The 9,515-nt window shown below is 14.6% G+C and overlaps 1 pseudogene; it reads right to left on the bottom strand.

Moving 5' to 3' along the window:
• Positions 1–526: 526 nt before the first annotated feature.
• LOC119595302 overlaps positions 527–9,515 on the bottom strand; it is a 23,995-nt pseudogene continuing 15,006 nt past the window's right edge.

The following is a 9,515-nucleotide window of genomic DNA, read 5'->3' on the forward strand; positions in this document are numbered from 1 at the left end:
TTTTTTTGCCCAAAATACTGCTTTTTCATTAGGGCCCGTGGTAGTAAGGTGTTGTCACGTCAACCCCTAATCAGGGTAATGGGCATTATTAAATTTTTCCCATTTTTTCATTTTTCCTGGAATTCCTAATCATCATTGCGATATTTGTTGATTATTATTACCGCTATCACCATTCTCGTAATTGTTTATCTTTTCGTGAATGAAAGTCCTTACTCTTTTATTCAATTCTGTATGTTCTTAATCTAAGCATTCCCCTAAAAAGGAAAATGACAATGTAGATATTTTGTATATTATTAAAAGAAAAGGGGGTCCAAAAATTTCCCTTGGCTTTGGTTTTCATGAAATAATGTTATTACAATAAAGATAAAAAAGGGCCCATAAAATTATATTTTATATATATAATTTTATGTGGTTGTGTGTGGTGGGGGTTTGTGTGTGTGTGTGGTGTGTGGGGTTTTGTGTGTGGTGTTTTGTGTGTGGGGTGTGTGTGTTCTGTCTGTCTGTCTATGAAAATACCTATGCTGTGTTATCTTTCAGGTAGGCCTACGTAAACGAGATTTGTGAAATCCTGAAAAAAGGCTGCGAAACCTCTGGAAACCTCCTTGGCCCTCTGCTTTGAGAAGCCGACCTTCTCCATCGACGGCGCTCCTCTCCCTCCAGCATGTCGTCTGTGGTGGCCCTCCGGAGTTGGATTTTTGTGGGATTTCCCTTTTGCGAGCCTTGAAAAAAAATTGGCCCAAAGAGTTCCCTTCCTCTGTAACTTGGACACCGCCATGCCTTCCCACCGACCACCACCATCTCCTCCTACTCCCCAGCCTCTTCTTGCTGCAGGATACGTGTAGTACCTCCTGGCATTTGGCATCGACACTTGCCCGTCGTAGAAAGTGTAGGAGGAACTGGCGGGGGAGTGGGGGGCAAGATTCCTCTCACCAGTGTAGTGCCCGAAGAAGGGCGACCGAGGGGAAGCTGGTGAGCACGGGCACGTATGGCGGCTTCACCCTGTCCTTGAAGAGCCAAGGCGAGACGTCGAAGCCTGCGGGAGAGGCAGTGGTTATTTCGGACCCAGGTTCACACTTGTCGATATTCCATTATCACTACTGGATCTCGCCTGTTAATGGTGTTTAAAAAATCGGGTCATAATGTTTAAACCTGATTTTAAATTTTTTTCTTGCTATTTTTTATTGGGGCAGTTTTTAAACCAACCCCACTTAACACTAAAAAAACTCTTGAAGATTTTTATCAGGATAATGATCCCCTATTACTAAATTGGGGAAATTTATCAATTATTTCAAAAAAAACCCTATATTATAACAGACGAAACTGTTATCAATAATTTCCCCGGGGGCAGCGTGAAAATTTTATTAATAGAAGCGCAGATTCCAAAAATTCAAAGCATGCCGGACTCGTTTCGAATGGGCGTCCCCCATCGGAAAACACTGCAACTTCCCAGGTCTTTCCCTTTTTAAAAACTTTCCCCCAGACACCCCCTTCTTTTCCGCCAGAGCAAACACCTTGGGAAAGGAAACGATTTTTTGGCTGCCCCCAAAAGAAAATACGTTTTTCCCCCCCCCTTCCCCCCTAAAGAGTGCCCTCCCCTTTGGGTAAAATTAGAAATTAAAGCATAAAAATCCCGATAGTTTAGGGTCAACCAAATCCCCAAATTTTTTAAGAAACCAAACCCCCCCGGGGCAAAAATTCCAAAAGGGGGGGGCCCAAATCTTGGGGCGATATTTAAAAATTCCCCCCCTCCTTATTAACCCCCCCCCCCCGGCCCCCCCCAAACCTTTTGGGGGAAAGGGGGGAGCAGACAGGGGAAGGAGAGAAAGACAGGGGAGGGAGGGAGGGGGGCGGGAAAAAACACACCACCAAAACCCCCACACACACAACACACAAAACACCCCACACACAAACACACACAAACCCCCAAAAAACAAAGGAAAAAAAAAAGGAATAAAATAAAAAAAAAATAAACAAAAAAAAAAGCAAAAAAAAAAAAAAAATATAAAGGAAAAAAAAATAAAAAAAAAACAAACAAAATTTTAAAAAATTTAAAAAAAAGGGAAAAAGGGAAATAAAAATTAAAAAAATATAATAGAAATTTTATAAAAAAAACCAAAAATATATAAAATATAAATATAATATCATAAATATAAAAATATAAATAAAATACATACAACATAAAAATTAATAAATATAAAAGATAAATATATAAATAATATTTTTAATAAAAATAAAGTATATATAATAAAGATTAAAATATATATAATATATAAAAATTTTAAATATAAAAAATTTTAATTAATAAAATAAAAAAATTAAAATAATTATATATATAAAATATTATAAAAAAAATTTTTCCAAAATATAATAATATAAAAAAATAAAAAAAATTTTAAAATTAATATAAAAATATATAAAAGGTTAAAAAGATATATAAAAAATAAAACGAATATAAAAAATATAAATTTACAAAATTAAAAACCATTTTAATATATTTAACAAATTTTCGGGTAAATATAAGAAAATAAAAATATTACTTTTAAAATGAAATATATATATAAATATATATTTCTATATATTTTTATATATATAATAAATATATATAGATAAATATAAAAAAATAATATATATATAACATAAAATATAACTAAAATAGCAAATATATAATTTTATAAAAAATATTAAAACATTAATAAATAATAGAAAAAAAAAAAAATATAAAAAATAACAAATATAATTTAATAATAATATTAATTTATATAAATTTTATTTTAAATATAATATATATATATATAAAATAGATATATATAAAATATTAAAATATATTATATATATAAATATAATATATTTTTAGGATATATATAAAATAAAATTTTAATATATATTATATATTAAAAAATATATATATAAAATATATTATATATTTATTATATATATATTATTTATATACCTTTAAAATATAATAAAATTTAAAAATTTTATAAAAATTTTTAAATAATAATATATAATATTATATAAATTATATATATACTTATATTATGATAATAATATTCCCTATATATAAAATTATTTTAAAAAATATTTTATAAATATATAAAATTTTTATATATATATATAAAATATATTATATATTTTATATATAAAATAAGATATATATTATATATAATATATATATAATATAATTTTATATATATATTATATATATAAAAAATATATATATAAAAATTATTTATTTATAAAATATATATATTATATATAATTTTAAAATAATATATTTTATATATATAAAATATATATATAAAAAAGATATATATAAAATATTATTAATATTTATATATATAATTAATTTTATATAAAATTAAAACTATATATATATAATATTTTATTATAATATTTATATATAATTATATATATAATAATTATTATATATATATATATATAATTTTTCTTATATATTTAAAATATATATTTATATAATACTAAAAATAAAAAATATAATATTTTCATAATTCATATATATATAAATAAAATTTTAAAATATAATCTATATAGATTTTATATATTTTATATTATATTTCTATATAAAATATATAATATATAAAATATCTATATAAAGGGTAAAATATATTCTAAAATATATATATATATATAAAAAATAATTATTATATAAAATATATATAAAATATATATATATATTTTTTAAAATTTTAAAATAAAATTATAATTTTAATTATAATTTTTATATATCTTTTATTATTAATTTATATATCTATATATTATATATTAAAAATATTTATATATATATTTTATATTATATATATATCTATATATATATATAGATAAAAATCCCCTTTTAAAATATTTTTTAAAATATATATTTTAAAAATTTTATTTTTTTATATATATTATATATAATATATAGTTTATATATAAAATAAAAATATTTTAAAATTATATTTTTTTATAATATATATATAATAAACTTTTATAAAAGTAATATATATAAAATTTTTTAATATATTTTAATATATTATAATTTATATTAAAAATATATTAGAATTTTTTATATCTATATAATATATATATAATTATATATTTAATTTTATTATTATATATATATATATATTATTATTATATGAATAAAATTTTATATAAAATATATATATATTTTTATATATAATATATTATATATTAAAATAAAAATATTAATATATATATTATATAAATATATATTATATATATATATATAATTTTATTATATATAAAAATTTTTATATAATAATATATATAATTTTATAAAAAAATATTAAAAAAAAAACCAAAAAAAAATTAAATTAAAAAAAATATTACATAAAAAAAAAAAAATAAAAAAAAATAAGATGATAAATAAACCCCCCAAAAAAAAAACAAACAAAATCAAAAAAAACCCCAAAAAAAAAAGAAAAAAAAAATATTATATATATATAATATATATATATTATTAAATTTTATAATATATTATATATTAATATAATATATATTATAATATTATTTTTTAATTTTTTATAATATTTTAAATAAATTTTTATATTAATATATTATATAATATATAATATATAAATTAAAATATATATATATAATATAATATATATTTAATATAAAAATAATTCACAAAAAAAAGAAAAAAACAAAACTAAAATGTAAGGAGAAAAAATATAATTTTAAAAAAAAAAAATTAAAATAAAAATCCAAACCCCCCAAAAAAACAACCAAACCAAAACCCCAAAAAAAAAACAAAAAAAAAACAAAAAAAAAAAAAAAAAAACCCAAAAAAAATATATATATAATATATAAATATTATATGATATATATATATGTAATATATATTAAAAAAATATTATATATATATTATATAATTTTTTTAAAAATATATATAAAAAAAATTATATATATATTATTATATATATATAACCCCTATATATAAAATATAATTATATTTTTAATATATTAAAAGATATATAATTTTATTATTAAAACTATAAAAATAATTTTATATATATCCATTATAATTTTAAAAATAAAAAAAAATATTTAAAAATATATATATATATTCAAATAATATATATATAATATTTATATATTTTAAAAATTATATTTTAAAATTAAAAAATATATATATTTATAGAATATATATATATATATAATTCATATATTTATAAAATTTTAAAACTATATTATTATAAAAGTTTATTTTATATTTAATATTAGATATATTATAATAAAAAATATATATATATATTAAAAAAAAAAAAAAAATTCTTTATATACTATTTTTTTTAAAAATATATATATATATATATTATATAAATTCTATATAATATATATATATATATATCATATATAAGGGTAAAATTTTATTTATCATATATATTATATAGGATATATATATAATATATATATATATATAAAATATATAATTTTTTTTATTAATATATATATATATTATTTATATATATTCCAAAAATATATTTATATATATATATTAATATAGATATATATATAAAATATTAAAATAATATATATTAATATTATTAAATATAATATATAGATTATATAATAAAATATATATATAAAAATATAATTTCTATATATAAAATATATATTTTAAAATTTTTAATAATATATATATATATAAAATAAATTATATATTATTATATATATATTAATATATATATATTATAATAATATATATATATTATATATATAAAATAAAAAAATATATAATATAATATATAAATTTATATTATTAAAAATATATAATTTAATATATATAATTATATTTTTAATTTTTTATATATATTTTTATTATATATTATAAAATAGAATATATAAAATTTTATATATAATTATAAAAACTATATTTAAAAATAAAATATATATATATTCCCATAATTGTATTTATATATTAAAATATATTTTATATATATTATATATATTTTATATTATATATTTTTAACATATATATAAAATATATATATTATATATATATAAAATAAAATATATAATATATATATAATATATAATTATCTATATTTGATAAAATAATATAAAATAATTATATATTAAAATAAAATTTTAATATTATTATATATATATATAAAATTTTATATTCTATTTTATTTTTTAAATATTATATATATATATATTTCATCAAAAATATTTCCTTCCATTATATATATTAAAATCATATAATATAAAAATATAAATATTATATATAATATATATAATATATATATTTATTATATTTTATTATTTAACCCTAAAAATTTATTTTTATAAAATTTTCATTATATTATAAAAATCAAAAAAATAATATATTATATAATATATATTTTATTTTATTTAATATTATTATATATAAAATATTAATATTACCCATTTTATATATTTATTATATATATTCCTATATTTTTAAAACTATTAAAATTTTTATTATAAAATTTATTTATATAAAATTAAAATATATTATTATTATATTTTAATTTTATAAAAATATAATTAAAATATATATATTTTATATAAAATATTATTAAAACCCCTTTATTTTATTATAATTCATTTTTTTATTTTATTTATTTTTATCTCCTATTCATCCATACCTAATATAACATATATTTTATGATATATATATATAATATATATATATATAATATATATATATATAATATATATATATTATAAAACAAAATGTATATATAACAAATAATATATTTTATATAAAATTTATATATATATATATATTTATATATTTCTCTTTTATTAATCTATATTTATATATTATATATATATATATAAGATATATAAAAATATATTAATATAATATATAAAATAATATATATTATATTATTATATATATTTTTAAAATATTTATATATATATTAATATATATATAATTTTTATAATAATTATATAAATTCATATAAAATATATTTTAAAATATAACAACCATAATTTAAACCAAAAAACAAACCCTTAAAATTTAACAAAACTATTCTAAAAAAAAATTAAAAATTCCACCCCACACAAAAACAAAAACCCCACCACCAAAACCAACCCCAAAAAAACCACCCCCCACCAACCAACCCACCACCCCCCCCCCCCACCCAAACCACCAACCCCCCAAACACACCCCTTTAAAATATTATTATATTATTTAAAATAATATATATATCTTATTTTTTTTTTTTGTTTATCTTTTTTTTTTATTTTATTTTTTTATAAAAAATTTTTTTATGTTCTATTTTTTTTTTCTTTTTTTAATTTTTATGATTTTTATTTCGTTGATTTTTATTTTTTTTTTTTTGCCTTTTTTTCTTATTTTCTTTTTTTTTTTTTTTATTTTAAAAATTTATTTTATTTTTTTTGTTTTTTTTTTTTTTTTTTTTTTTATCTTTTCTTTGGTTTTTTTTTATTTTTTTGTCCTTTTTTTTTTTTTTTTTTTTTTTATTTTTTTTTTTTTTTTTTTTTGCCCCCCCCTTTAAAAATTTTTTTTTTTTTTTTTTTTTTTTCTTTTTTTTTTTTTTTTCTATTTTTTTTTTTTTTTCTTTTTTTTTTTCCTATTTTATATTAATTTTATTTGGTATTTATTTTATTTTATTTTTTTTCTCTTTTTTTTCTTTTTTTTTTTTTTTTCTTTTTTTTTCCTTTTTTTTTATTTTTTTTTTTTTTTTTTTCCCCCCCTTTTAGAATTATATTTATTTTTTTTTTTCCCCTTTTCCCCTTTAAAATATATAATATTATTCCCCCAATAATTAATTATATAAATTATTTCCCGTATATATTAATTAAAAATTTTTAACCAAATTTTTAAATTTATAATAATTTGTTTTACATATTTTTGGTTTTTAATTTTTTTTTTTATAAGTAAATTTATGATAAATATCAAATTTTCAATACTAAAATTTTAAAATTTAATAAAATTTTTATTTAAAAAATTTTCTAAAGAATCTAATTTTTTTTTTAATTTTTAACATTTATATATTATTATTTGGATAAAATAAATATAAATTAAAATTAAATTTTCCAAGGGTTTTTTTAAAAAATTTTCTATAATTTTATTTTTTAAAAAAAAAGTTATTTAATTTTTTAATAAAGATTTAGTAACATATTTTATTTTTATTTAAAATTAATTTTTCCCCTTTTAATTTTTTTAATTTAAAATTTTTTTAATTATATTCAAATAAAATTATTTATATTTTATATAAAAAAAAAAAATTTTATTAAACAAAATAAATAAAAACATTATAAAAAATTTTAAAAAAAAAATTTTTTAAAAATTTATATAAATTAATTATAAATAATTTTAATTTTAATTTTAATTCCATTAATATAATTAACCCCAAAAAAAAAGTTACTATTAAATTTTAAAAATTTTATATATTTATTTTTTCTTTTATTTAAATTTTTTTTATTAAATCTTTTAAATAAATTATATTTTTAACTTTAAAAAAATATGTTTATTTTAAAATATTTTAAGAATATTTTTTTTTATTAACCCCCTAAATTTCGTTTTTAACAAGAAAAAAATATAAAAAAAAAAAAAAAAAAAAAAAAAAAAAGGAAAAAAAAAAAAAAAAATAAAAAAAAAAAAAAACAAAAAAAAAAACTAAAACAACAAAAAAATAATTTTATTTTATATATATTATATATATATATATATTAAAATTTTATATATATTATTATATATATATATAATTTTATATATATTAGGATATATTTTTTTTGGTTTTTTTTTTTTTTTTTTTTTTTTTTTTAAAATAATACATATTATATTTAATAATATATATAATATTATTATATAAAAATATAATTTTATATATATTATATATATATATATATATAAAATATATATATAATATATATAATTAATATATACATTTTATATATATATAAAATATAATTATTAATATATATTTTATATATATTATTTTCTTTTATTTTATAATTATACTATAATTATATTCTTAAATTTTAAAATATATTATATATATTTAGATTATATAAAAATAATATTATATATTATTACCTATATAAAATAATTTCTTAAAATTATAAATATTATATATATTCAATTATTTTAATATAAAAAGGGGAGAAAAAAAAATAAAAAATGATATTTAACCATATATCATATTAAATTGTTTTTAATTATAGGTTATTTTTGTATAATTTTTAAACCCCCCTTCCTATATTTAAATATTTGTTAAATATAATAATAAGTAATTTTAAAATTAATGTAAGAAAAAAGATAATTTTTAATTAATTTATTGGGGGGAATAGGTAAATGGGGGAATAATTAAGGAAATAAGAAGATTTAAGATTTTTTAAATATTATATAATTAATAAAAATAAAAAATATATAAAAATAAGAAAAAAAAAAAAAAAAAGGGGAAAATAATTTTGGGGAAAACCCAAAAAAATACAAAGTAATAAAAAATATATTAAAAATAAACCCATGGGGGGTTTTAAAAGGGAAA

This window comes from Penaeus monodon, chromosome 35 (genome assembly GCF_015228065.2).
Source record: "Penaeus monodon isolate SGIC_2016 chromosome 35, NSTDA_Pmon_1, whole genome shotgun sequence".
NCBI lineage: Eukaryota > Metazoa > Arthropoda > Malacostraca > Decapoda > Penaeidae > Penaeus > Penaeus monodon.